Raw genomic sequence first — 14,739 nt, 5'->3', positions numbered from 1 at the left:
ACGGAACAATTCAAAAGGAACTGTCCGATAGCAAGGAATGCTATTGGAGATGGAAGGGTACTGATGATCACCGCAGGAGAGACTCTCCCGGAACCACCTCTGAATAACCGTACGCCTCCAAATAAATCACATCATACATATAAAAACTTAGGATCCTTACAGGTGAGCTATGATGGCTTAGTGTAAACATTAGGGTCATACATAGTTAAGATTCTCCAGGCTTAGAGTGAGTGATTCCGCCTTATTTCCTGTTTCTTGTTTGATTGTGGATTTAGGGAAGAGTTACTCAGTCGACTGTCTTCTCAATCTTAACTATATACGATTTGTATACACCAAACGATTATAGAGGGACCTAGTAGGGATTATATTATGAAATTCCATCATTGTCAATTCTTGGAGCACAACTACTACCTGTACCCACTAAATGTGGTACAAATGTTCGTAGTAATAATAACAAGGATAAAACAGAAAGCACTAAAGACATAAACATAGAATGCACTATCGCTCTAACAAACACTTCTTCCTAATCGACTTAACACCCGTTACGATAAGAAGTTCTGACGTTGTCATTAGAAATGGATTGGTTTGGTCATCACCATACCAACTCTATGTGCTATGAAAAGACCCTTCGCCTTAACCAACCGACTAACGAAATTCTTTCAATCTATAGAGACAAACCCAACACAAACCTCCGCATCGTTTCTCATTTTAAAACTCAGAAATTACCATGCGAGGGGCACCACGCCTTCCTAACTCACTTCGTAGACAAGAAACTTGAAGCGAAAAACACCGAGGATGTTCCGGAAGTCCGTAACCTTCCTGAAGTATCCCTAGCAGATCTCCCAGGAATACTACTCGTACAGCAAGTCAAGTTTAAGAATAGAGACTAAGCACCCATACAGCTAGGCTATCACTATTAAGTGTATACGCGAGGGTGGTATATAATTAAGATTCTACGGACTTAGGATGTGTGATTCTGCCCTAGCTCCTGTTCCTTGTCTGGTTGTGGACTTGGGGTAGAGCCACCCATCCGACTTTCTTTTCAATCTTAATTATATACGACTTGTATACACGAGGTGATGATAGATGAACCAAATATGAGTCCTACCATGAACTTCAGGTCAAAACTGCCTAAGACTACGAGTGGACATGCTACCCTTCGAGTGAACGTAGACAAGTAAACCAAACCCACACTCTCCACCATCTTAAGTACCTCTTACCATCCGTAAACAAACAGTTAGAATAAATGAAACAAAGTCACATACTAATAATAAAGGTCTGCTGAAACACCAAGCGAGGACTTGAATTCACCTGGGAACAGAAAAATCCAATGGAACCGAACTACCCACCTCTTTCCCTAGTTCAAAGAATAGCAACTCCAGAACGAATTTCGGAACAAAACTCCCTCTAATGGGGGGATAATGTCACAATCCGAAAATTTTAGAGCAAGCAAGGTTTAAACCCTAACATAGTATAAGTGAAACCACATTTCAATCCTTGTTACATTGTATCATCTATAGCCTTAAGGGCATGTTTATAAGCTAGTAACTAAGCGTGGATTGAAACCCATCACTACTAGAAAACAACCCTTTAATGACGCGCAAACAATGACACGCGCTGATAGAGGACACGCATTTGTCTATGCCCTAAAAAATAGTGTCAGTTTTACAAAATTTGAAGGATAGAGGACACGCATTTGTGCGTGCCCTAAAATTAGTGTCAAAAAAGAAAAAAAGAAAATGCGGAGGGCGCCTTTCATAAAATGTGTCTCATCTAAGTGTGTCGCTTTATAACTTTTTAATGAAACATGCGTTTTAAGGCGGGATTTCACCCGCCTATTCGATCCCAAAAATTAACCCCCCACCCCGACTCTTCCAATTAGCAAGAAAAAGCCCTAGACCTTCGTCTTCATAGCAGCATCGCACCACCACCCAACCTCCGATCTCTCACCGCCAAGTGTCTCTGACCATCTTCCCCAACCATTCTTTCCTGTCGCACTACACCGATAACAAAACCCCCATCACTGTTTTAGTTCACCATTCACCAACAACCTCACTATTCTGAGACTTTAAATCGAGTGTTCATTTGACCATAAAGTCAAAATTGAATCGAATGTTCATTCGACACAAAGTCATTGATACGGCCGACGACGCCTCCGCCTCCGGTCTCTAGTCGACGACACCGACGAAGCCTCCTCCTTCGGCCGCTTCCGTCTCCCCATTCTTTCACATTGTTACAGGTACGATCCATAGCTATGTTAACTTACAACTGTATCTGCTTCTTCACCTATAAGTTACGATGGAATATATATCTTTTTGTTGAATTCATATGTAATGAAATTGTTGATGACTAGTATTGAGTGATTTGCATGTTTTTTTTGTTATAATATGTTTTTGTTCTGATGTTGTATGGATCTCGATATGGTATTAATTTTCTATCTTATTCACGTACGCTATTGGCATCATTACAGCGTAAAAGTGATGGTGTTTGGCAGGAGAAAGGAAGTGATATCAGTTCATCAATTCAAAGGATAACAAGATATCGGATTATAATAAGTTTCTTTCTAGATGACTCAATATCTAATTTTTGTAAAAATCAGGATGATGCTTTCTCTCTTCACATGAATTTTCTTTGTTTGACCTGCGGCTTTGTTTTACAATCTTTCTTGTGCAATCATGCTTAATTGTAGAAAATTACTGTAGAATTTATCACCTTCACAACTCTTTCCTTCTATGTGGATTATTTTGTCTATTCATGGGTGTGTTCATGTATTCATATTATACGATAGCATAGCACATCATATTGTTCTATCAATTGTATGTGTTCACTTTAGGATGATCTTTATCTTAATGGTAATCTGAGATTCCATAAAGCATAAATTGTTTACTTTTTCGTAACAGTTGGTTTGCCATGTGGTTTAGGTTGAGTCAGTCTTGGACAAGGAAAATTTCACATTGGAAGAGCTCTTGGATGAAGAAGATATTATTCAAGAATGCAAAGCATTAATTGAATAGCCGCCTCATTAATTTTTAATAACACTTTACTAGTAATTTTAACTCATTTATTTATCACTATTATCTACATACACTTTATTTCCACCACTCAAGAAATCATAATGACTCCACAATATTAAACTATAATTACAATAATAGGAGTCTGCTATTTGCTTTATTTAAAAGAGTATTTTTTTCTAGCTTGTGAGACAGAGCCCAAGTCGAACAACTATTGAAGTATATCATAGTAGAGTCTCAAGAGGATGCTGATAGCAAACGTACATTCAAGTAGGTCCTCCTTTACTAAATCGTTTGGAATAAAGTTTACGTATATCTACTAATATCTGTTCTATCCTTTAGGCTTCCTTTCATTGCTTGTGAGATATTCACATGTGAGATTGATGTAATCTTCAAAGCTTTAGTTGAGGACGAGGAGGTGTGCTATTAATCCTATGATTACTTAACATTCATGACTTTATAAAATATGCATCTAACTTTCAGTTTCACAACCCCTTCCTCATATGCCAAAATTGCAGCTAATGAATTTACTTTTCTCCATGCCTTGATTACCATTACATCACCTGTCATAATGGTATTATTGGTTGGAGGGATGGAGAGAGACAGCTGACATAACTGTCAAGATGGTATTATTGGTATATCATTTGTGCCCTGGCTTCCTCGGAAAGAATGGCTTCTTGTGATGGCACAATTCACATTTGGAATAGCCAATCAGGAAAGGGTATATCCTTCATTGGTGAAAATTCAGGACAATCCCTGACATCTGCATCGAAGATGCATTCATATCAAGCTAATATGCTTGATTTCAGCTCACTTAGTAGTGGGATTTTAAGCACTAGTTATGATGGGAGTTTATATACTTGTATGCATCACCTACAAACTCTAAATAGGCTTGTGGCAGGCACTGGAAACGCTTCTCTCAGGTAAATAATTAAATCACTTTCTTCTGACAAAATTTCAAGCAAATTAAATTAAACTTTTTTTTCTTTTTTCAACATATTCAGATTCGTTGATGTTGAACAACGTCAAAAGCTTCATTTATGGAGGAGCGATTCCGTTGACTCAAGTTTTCCTTCTTTAATATCTTCCATATGTTGTTGTGGTTCTTCAAAGATGTAATCTAGTGGAGCATCTTGTATATTTTTCAGGAATTTGGCATCACCTCTGATTCTATTCAGAGGCCACAGTGATGGTGTATCTGGTGTTTCTGTATGGGGAGAAGATGTTATTTCAATATCCAGAACCAATATTGGACTTTCTTCCTTATCTCAACAGGTAACTGTAACTCACTCATGCATCATGCAACATGTACTTTGTTGAAATGTATGAATATGGTCCCAGCAAAAAAACATTTTTAACCCTTTTCGTCCCTCAATACCCTTAGCTTAACTACTATGGTGCTAAGTCCATGTAAAATGACTAATATGCCCTTAAATATATATATGACCCATGGAACAGAACGAGCAACATCGGATTACGCCACAATACATGCCTTGATTACCATTACATCACCTGTCATAATTTGGTTGGAGGGATGGAAAGAGACAACTGAAGCGAAGTCATCTTTGTGTGTTGAAAAATAGTATAGCATACATACATACATACATACATATTGTGACAACCTGAAATTTCTATCTTATAAAGCCATTCAACTCAATCAAATGTCAGACTTGTTTCTGCTATCTTTTAGCATTGTTAAGGGTCTGTTAGAGTGTTCTAAGCCTAGTACATTCAAGGATTGGGTGTTAGGAAGTATATACTAGAGTTCAGTGTGCAACATTCAAGCTGGAAAACTCCAACACTTGGAGTTTACGACCGTAAACTAGAGATTACGGCCGTAATCTCTTGGCTGGCCGTGAACTCCTCCCTTATGTAGGATATTCCTTCATTATTCTTCATTTCTTACACTTCCAACTCAAGAACACCCATTTCTCTCTCAAGTATCATCAAGATCAATTCTATTTTCCGACAAATTTATAAGTGATTCTTCCATTTATTAGTTGATACCTTTCTCTTTTGGGTTAGATCTTCAAGAACACCAAGAATACCAAGAACGCCAAGAACACCCACTAGTTCTTTGGGTCGTGAACACCCCCTTCAAGCTTCAAAAACGTAAGTATCTGTCACACCCCCAAACTTGAACGACGGAAACGTTCGGGGGTGGATGACGTCACGCGTAGTATCACAATAATTGTATCATAGCAATCATAGTAAACACAGCCAAACATTGAATACATATATGATAAAAAGGTTTACATCTGTTTGAAACATAGTTTGTATACATCAAAAGTATAATAAAAAATAGAAAGATGTGACTCTATGCACTCCGTCTTCTCAAAACTCTAGGAGGTACATCACTACTGATTCCCTAAGAATACAACCAGTTTTGAAAGAGTATCAGCATAAAGTCGGTGAGTTCATAAGCGATGTTTTTTTAGAGAAAACTTGTCTTTGAATTTGTAAAATGTTTATATGCTTTCCAAGAAAATCCGATATTTTCTAACATATGTGTTTGATACTGTGTACTTGTAGTAATGTAAAATGTATTAGTCTGCATGTCTGATTACCATCAACTGTATTGTATAACGTTGTTTTGAAAGAAAATCCCTTTGTATGAAAATCCTGGCTATCACCAGTAATGTATAGAATGTTCTGTTTGAAAAACCCTGGTTACTACCAGTGATGTATAGTAGTTTTTATTTCTCAATAAGAAACTATGTATTTTCCATACTTATACTAATTAATCGTTGTTCATGTAACGTGTATTACTATGTAAGTATATCGTTGTTATCTATTTGCGAGTGTTATGACCATACTAAACTTGATATGGCGCGAATCTAGCACCAATATCCTTTATGACTTTGTCACCCGTAGACTTGCTGGTCCTACTGTAGCTAGCAGTAAGGTGCGGGATAGTCAGTCCCGTATAGATCTATACACAAACTCATTGCTCTCCTTCGAGGAGATTCTGGTTCATCAGGGTAGTCTTCCAATAGTACATGTAATTGTACCCAAATACGTGTCTCTCAGAATAGATTAACGACATTACAAGTAATAATACGAGAAAATCCTCTTTGTAAATAAGAGAGTTGAATTTCCAAACTATACCGTTTATAGTTTGTGTGTATGTATGTATAACCTTGTATGAATCCCCAAACTATACTTAATATAGTTTGTGTGTATGTATCTATAACCTTGTATGAATCCCCAAACTATACTTAATATAGTTTGTGTGTATGTATGTATAACTTTGTAAGAATCCCCAAACTATACTTGATATAGTTTGTGTGTATGTATGTATAACCTTGTTTGATGTATTAATCTGAAAACTATATGATTATGTTTATAAGTTGAAATCGTCCTTTATGCTCAACATGTTACAAAAAGGGATAAAATATCTAAATATTCTATAAAAGTATAGAAGTTGTATATTTGTATCGATTGCATCCGTTTTAAGTTGATATCCTTTTGTATTAGTTTCATAAAATCATTTATGTATGGCTTGTATTGCCCCCCCCCCCCCCCCCCTTAAAACATTAAAAACTCGGAAAAATGTAGGGGTATGAACTCACTTCCAGTGAGTGGTTTGTATGAAAGATCGGTATGAACTGCCGAGCATCAAGTGAAGCCTCAAACACAATTGGATCCTATTTAGCATGTAATAACACATAGATGAATAAAATTAGGGTATTTGACTACTAGACATGTAGGAAACCACCCTAAGGACTTGGGAACACTTGAACTAAGTGTTAAAATCATGTGTGATTGAATGGGGGAGGTGTGCGGCCACAGTAGGGGTGTGTACGGCCATGGGTGTGCGGCCCATGAGTGTACGGCCGTACGCTCATGAAGAGATGTGCTTTTGAGGTGTTTCCAAGGTTCCAACTAGCATCCAAGAAGTGTTCTAGGTCCCATGCTTAGTTGTAATGCAAGTTTGAGGCCTAAAATGATCATCAAAGTGCGTTTACAGCCCTAAGAGGTGTGTGCGGCCGTACACCCTTCATGTTTATGCCAAATTCATCGACTTTAAGGTGAATCAAGGCTAGGATCATGTCCAACTAGAAGATAGGGGCCAAACTCTCACTTTGGAGGGCCTTGAAGGTGTGTACGGCCAACCTTATGAAGGTGTGCGGCCGTACTCCTTCAAAGGATAAAGAACATGATGAAACTTGAAGAGTCAAGTCTTAAATCAAGAGGTCTTTCAAGTATAACAAGCTAAAGGATGGAATACTCACGCTTTTGAAGCCTTGGAAAGTTCACGGTTGAAGAAAGTTGAGAGAAAAGGGAGTAGTGTGCAGCCAAGGGAAGAAAGGAATGAAGGAAGGGAGGTCTACTCATATATATAGGGGTGGGTGACTCACCACCTTGACTCACCACCCATGTGTGCGGCCGTACACTTCTCCTGAAAGAGTGTTTGGCCCAAAATGCTACTTTACGACTTTGTTAACTCCCACCTAACTTCGAACTTGGTTGTACTTAAGCTTAGAACACTTAACCGAACCCTTAAACAATACTAAATGATAACAGAAACGCGTTTAACATTGATTGAATTGAATAGTGGTGCAAGATAGGAGTTCCGGGTTGTCACATCATCCCCCCGTTAGAGGGAATTTCGTCTTGAAATTCAAGAATAGAGATACAAATCATGGACTTGAAAAAATATGAGGGTACTTCTGTTTCATTGAATCTTCACGCTCCCAAGTGAATTCAGCTCCCCTCTTGGTATTCCAGCGAACTTTCACTATCGGGATTCGACTTTGTTTCGTTCGTTTGACTTCCCGGTCCATGATTTCAATTGGTTCCTCTACAAAGTGTAAGCTCTTATCTTGTTCGATCTCATCGAGGGGAATCACAAGTGTCTCATCGGACAGACACTTCTTTAGGTTCGACACGTGGAAGACGGGATGTACGTTGCTAAGTTCTCGAGGTAACTGGAGTTTGTATGCTACGGGACCAATCCTAGAAAGGATCTCGAATGGTCCAATGTATCTTGGATTTAGCTTTCCACGCTTTCCGAAGCCTATCATGCCTTTCCAGGGTGAGACCTTCAAAAGGACACGGTCACCAACCTAGAATTCCAAGGGTTTTCGTCTCTTATCGGCGTAGCTCTTTTGTCTATCTCTTGATGCTTTTAGTCGTTCTCGGATTTATACGATCTTTTCAGTCGTCTCTCGGATGATTTCAGGACCCGTGAGAGTGTTTTCGGGGACTTGACCCTTGACTAGCTGCGTGTCACCCACCTCAGCCTAGCACAGAGGGGATCTGCAGTTACGGCCATAAAGGGCTTCAAACGGCGCAGCCTTGATGCTGGTATGGTAGTTGTTGTTGTAGGAAAATTCGACCAAGAGAAAATGAGTGTCCCACGATGTGCCGAAATCGATGACGTAGGCTCTCAACATATCTTCCAATGTCTGAATTGTTCTCTCACTCTGTCCATCTATCTATGGATGATAAGCCATGATAATATCCAACTTAGTTCCAAGAGCCTTCTGTAGTGATTCCTAGAACCTCGAGGTAAACCTGCTATCTCGATTGGAGATAATGGATACAGGTACCCCATGAAGGCGAACTATTTCTCGAAGGTAGATTCGTGTCAGTCTCTCCATCTTGAAGTTTCCTTTCATGGGCAGGAAGTGGGCGGATTTAGTCAGTCGATCGACAATTACCCAGATGGCGTCGTGCCCACTCGGAGATCTGGGTAACTTAGTGATAAAATCCATTGTAATCATCTCCCACTTCCACTCAGGTATTTTTGGCTGCTGAAGTAAACCTGAGGGCTTTTGATATTCTACCTTCACCTTGGCGCAAGTCAGGCACTTGCCCACGAAAGTAGCGATCTCTGCTTTCATGTTCGGCCACCAATATAGTCGTTTGAGGTCCAGATACATTTTATCTGAACCTGGGTGAACGGAGTATCTAGTCTTATGAGCTTCGTTCATGACAACCTCCCTGTACCCGCCGTACTTTGGGGTCCAGATCCAGTTCATGAAATAGTAAACTCCGTCTCCCTTGACCTCTAAGTTCTTTTCCATTACCCGTAATGCTTCATCCGTCATGTTCTCTGCTTTTAAGGCTTGCAGCTGAGCCTCTCTGATTTGTGTGGATAATTGGGAATGGATGGTCATCGTCAACGCCTTCACTCTACGACCTGAATACTCTTTTCGGCTGAGGGCATCTGCTACCACATTGGCCTTGCCGGGATGGTAGCGTATTTCGCACTCGTAATCACTTAGTAGCTCTACCCATCGCCGCTGCCTCATGTTTAACTCTTTCTGACCGAAGATATGTTGTAGGCTTTTATGGTCGATGAAGACAGTGCACTTGGTTCGGTAGAGATAATGTCTCCAGATCTTTAACGTGAAGACCACTACTCCCAACTCTAGATCATGAGTGGTGTAATTGACTTCGTGCGTCTTCAACTGCCTCGAGGCATAGGCGATAACCTTTCCTCGTTGCATGAGCACATAACCTAGGCCCTGATTGGATGCGTCACAGTAGACAACGAAGTCTTCCGTCCCTTCAGGCAGGGACAAGATAGGTGCGCTGCATAGGGCCTGCTTCAATGTTTGAAATGCAGTGTCTTGCTTTTCTCCCCAACTAAAGGTTACACCTTTTTGTGTCAGGGTGGTTAAAGGCTTAGCGATTTTGGAGAAGTTTTGGATAAATCTGCGATAGTAGCCAACAAGACCCAAGAATTGGCGGATTTCTGTGGGCGTCTTCGGTGCTGACCAATTCTCAATCGCTTTGATTTTGGAAGGGTCCACGTGTATGCCTTCCTTGCTAACCACGTGACCAAGGAAAGTTACCTTCCTGATCTAGAACTCACACTTTGAGAATTTTGCATATAGTTTCTCCGCCCTTAATGTTTCTAGCACTTTCCTCAAGTACTGTTTATGATCATCTTCGCTTCGCGAATAGACAAGTATATCGTCAATGAACACGATCACGAACTTTTCTAGGAAAGGGCGGCACACCCATTCATCAGATCCATGAACACTGCCGGTGCGTTGGTTAGACCGAAGGGCATTACTACAAACTCGTAGTGTCCGTAGCGAGTTTGGAATGCTGTTTTGGGAACATCATTCTCGTGAACTCGTAACTGATGGTACCCTGATCTAAGGTCTATCTCCGAGAAATAACTTTCTCCCTGTAGTTGGTCGAAGAGGTCGTCGATTCTAGGTAAGGGATAACGGTTGTTGATGGTCATCTTGTTCATTTCTCGGTAGTCAATGCACATCCGAAAGGATCCATCTTTCTTCTTCACGAATAAGATCGGGGCTCCCCAGGGTGAGGAACTCGGTCTTATGAATCCTTTGCTGATCACGTCATTGAGCTGGCTGGATAACTCTTGCATTTCTGCCGGCGCTAGACGATATGGAGATTTAGCTACAGGAGTAGCTCCGGGGATTAAGTCGATACGAAACTCGACTTGGCGCTCGGGAGGAATCCCTGGAAGATCTTTGGGGAAGACATCAGGAAAGTTGCAGACTTCGGGGATGCTCTTGAGGTCTTTAACTTTTTGCTTTTCATCAATAACATGAGCTAGGAATGCATGGCACTCCTTCCGCAGATACTTCTGGGCTTTGATGCATGAAATGATACGGAGGTTCAAACTGAGTTTATCACCGTAAATAGTGAGGGCTTCGCCAGAGGGAAGATTGAGACGAATAGCTTTCTCGAAATAAAGGATATCAGCATGATTGGGGCTCAACCAATCCATGCCGATATGACATCGAAGCTCTTTATGGATACTAGCATGAGATCAATGGGAAAGGAGTGATCATTCAAGGTAAGAGTACAGCCTATGAATATGTCGTTAGTGCTCTCTTTCATTCCTTTAGCCATCTCGATGGTAAATGTTTCAGTTAAAGGTTGGGGTTTACATTTGAGTAGATGTTTGAATGCATGACTAACAAAACTCCTCTCTACACCAGAATCAAAAAGAATGCATGCATAACAGTGGTCAAGGAGGAACTTACCCGTATCAACGGTAGGATCAGTGACCACTTCCTCCTGGCCCATAGCTAGTACCCTCCCTATGTTGCCCGCTGTTGTTGCCTTGGGGCAATATCTTTTGAAGTGCCCAACCTCTCCACAGCCATAACAGGCTTGACCAGCGCCAGTTCCAGGAGCCTGATTGGTTGGTTGGATTGGTGCCTTGCAGAATTGAGCTATGTGCCCCTTTTTACCACAGCTGGTGCACAACATCTCCCGAAACTGCCCATGATGATGGTAGTTGCACTTGTTGCACAGAGGCAGGTTTCCAGCATAACGGCTGGGGGTTGTTGGAGTAACGGGAACTGCAGCAGGAGTAGTAGCAGCGTGGACTGCCACTTTTTGTTGTTTCTTGGAGGGCTCCTGTGAAGACTACCCCTTTCGTTTGTTCCATAACTTTTTCTTCTTCCCACTACTCTCCTTTTGTCGCTCGGGAATGGCTGTCACCTCGTCAAGATTGACCCCATGGTCTATCAGAGTCTGCGCCAGGCACTTGGCGCTGTAAAAAGTAGTGGGCTTAGCAGCCAAAACATTTCCTTGTGTTGGGGCGTCAATCCCCAAATGTATTTTTCAATCTTCTTGCTTTCCGGGGTGACCATTCCCGGACAGAGGAGAGCCAGATCGCAGAATCTAGCTGTGTAGGTAGCAATGTCGGAACCCTTCATCTTCAGGGTCCCGAGCTCATGTTCCAACTTCTAAATCTCGCCCCTTGGGCAGTATTCAGCAAGCATGAGTTCCTTTAAGTTATCCCAACCCATGGAATTTGCTACCGACAGGGTTAGGGATTTGACACGACCATTCCACCAGGTCAGTGCTCGGTCAGTGAAGGTGCAAGCAGCGAACTTCACTTTGTTGGCTTCGGAACAGGCATAAATTTCGAAGATGGATTCGATCTTCTTGAACCATCGGGTTAAGGCAATGACTCCACCATTGTCGTCGAAGGACATGGGTTTGGCATTCATGAAGTCTTTATAGGAACACTCCTTTTGGTGTCCCTGACCTCCATCATGGCTTTAGGAATCGGGTCCACCTCCAGATCCACCAGAGGTGCCCTGATTAATCTGCGACATCGCCGCAGCCACAGCAGCCGTAACTGCTGCCTCGAACATAGCTGGATTGAACTGAGGAGGTGGCGGTGGCGGAGGGTTGTTGTTCCTTCTGATGGGTCTTCTTCGGGGAGGCATCTTGTTCTAAAATAATCAGGAAGAAGAGGATGGTAAGTCCCCTAGAATTTTAGAATCAAGAGATATAATGCAAAATATATCTCAGCCTGATAGATAAAGTGTTCTACGAAGCGATAAATAGAGAAGGGTTACAAATACAAGTAAATTATAGCTAAGAAGAAATATGTAGCAATACTTGGAATGAATCTTTACGATGTATTCAGCTCTAGCTAAAATACTCGTATAGTATTTTAAGTTGTAGGTTCTGTTCCATCAATATCTTGATGTATATATACTCGGTAAGTTTTAGGCCTGCTGCACACCACAGTCACTCCCAAGCACATGTTGGTCATGTCTCGAATAAATATAGTTGATCATGCTATATTGACCCTATACGTGATTACATAACTGCCCAGGTTTAACCGCAGCGTCCAACATCCAAATACTTTTGTTTTGTTCTACTTATGTTACTCTTTTTGGTACATATGTATACTTGTATACTTCTTATAAAATACTCATATTTTAAAAGTATACTTTTAGTTCAGAGCTTTTCAGACCCTTAGTGTTTATAGTTGTATACCATGTAAGGTTCGGTATACTAAGTTCACTATAAACAAGAGCTCTGATACCAATCTGTCACACCCCCAAACCGGAACGGTGGAAACGTTCGAGGGTGGAAGACGTCACACGTAGTATCACAACAATTGTATCATAGAAACCATAGTAAACACAACCAAACATTGAATACACATATGATAAAAAGGTTTACATCTGTTTGAAACATAGTTTGTATACATCAAAAGTATAATAAAAAATAGAAACACATGAATCTATGCACTCCGTCTTCTGTTTGAAAAGCCCTGGTTACTACCAGTGATGTATAGTAGTTTTTATTTCTCAATAAGAAACTATGTACTTTCCTTACTTATACTAATTAATCGTTGTTCATGTAACGTGTATTACTACGTAAGTATATCGTTGTTACCTATTTGCGAGTGTTATGACCATACTAAACTTGTTATGGTGCGAATCTGGCACCAATATCCTTTATGACTTTGTTACCCGTAGACTTGCCGGTCCTACTGTAGCAACCAGTAAGGTGCGGGATAGTCAGTCCCGTATAGATCTGTACACAAACTCATTGCTCTCCTTCGAGGAGATTCTGGTTCATAAGGGTAGTCTTCCAATAGTACATGTAATTGTACCCAAAGACGTATCTCTCAGACTAGATTAACGACATTACAAGTAATAATACGAGAAAAACGTTTTTGTAAATAACGGAGTTGAATTTCCAAACTATATCGTTTATAGTTTGTGTGTATGTATGTATAACCTTGTATGAATCCCCAAACTATACTTAATATAGTTTGTGTGTATGTATGTATAACCTTGTATGAATCCCCAAACTATACTTAATATAGTTTGTATGTATGTATGTATAACCTTTTTTGATGTATTAATCTGAAAATTATATGATTATGTTTATAAGTTGAAATCGTCCTTTATGCTCAGCATGTTACAAAAAGGGATAAATTATCTAAATATTCTATAAAAGTATAGAAGTTGTATATTTGTATCGATTGCATCCGTTTTAATTTGATATCCTTTTGTATTAGTTTCATAAAATCATTTATGTATGTCTTGTATTCCCCCCCTTAAAACATTAAAAACTCGGAAAAATGTAGGGGTATGAACTCACTTCGAGTGAGTGGTTTGTATGAAAGATCGGTGTGAGCTGTCGAGTGTCAAGTGAAGCCTCGAACACAATTGGATCCTATTTAGCATGTAATAACACATAGATGAATCAAATTAGGGTATTTGACTACTAGACATGATAGGAAACCACCCTAAGGACTTGGGAACACTTGAACTAAGTGTTAAAATCATGTGTGATTGAATGGGGGAGGTGTGCGGCCACACTAGGGGTGTGTACGGCCATGGGTGTGCGGCCCATGAGTGTACGGCCGTACGCTCATGAAGAGATGTGCTTTTGAGGTGTTTCCAAGGTTCCAAATAGCATCCAAGAAGTGTTCTAGGTCCCATGCTTAGTTGTAATGCAAGTTTGAGGCCTAAAATGATCATCAAAGTGCGTTTACGGCCCTAAGAGGTGTGTGCGGCCGTACACCCTTCATTTTTATGCCAAATTCGTCGACTTTAAGTTGAATCAAGGCTAGGATCATGTCTAACTAGAAGATAGGCGCCAAACTCTCACTTTGGAGGGCCTTGAAGGTGTGTACAACCAACCTTATGAAGGTGTGCGGCCGTACTCCTTCAAAGGATAAAGAACATGATGAAACTTGAAGATTCAAGGCTTAAATCAAGAGGTCTTTCAAGTATAACAAGCTAAAGGATGGAATACCAACGCTTTTGAAGCCTTGGAGAGATCACGGTTGAAGAAACTTGAGAGAAAATGGAGTAGTGTGCAGCCAAGGGAAGAAAGGAATCAGGGAAGAGAGGTCTACTCATATATATAGGGGTGGGTGACTCACCACCTTGAGTGTGCGGCCATGAGGGGGTGTACGGCCGTACACCCATGTGTGCGGCCGTACACTCCTCCTGAAGGAGTGTAT

Source organism: Lactuca virosa, chromosome 5, assembly GCF_052849685.1.
Source record: "Lactuca virosa cultivar CGN04683 chromosome 5, Lactuca_virosa_CGN04683_v6, whole genome shotgun sequence".
In the NCBI taxonomy this organism is placed as follows: domain Eukaryota; kingdom Viridiplantae; phylum Streptophyta; class Magnoliopsida; order Asterales; family Asteraceae; genus Lactuca; species Lactuca virosa.
The sequence above is the reverse complement of the archived record's forward strand: the minus strand, read 5'-3'. Positions refer to the sequence as shown.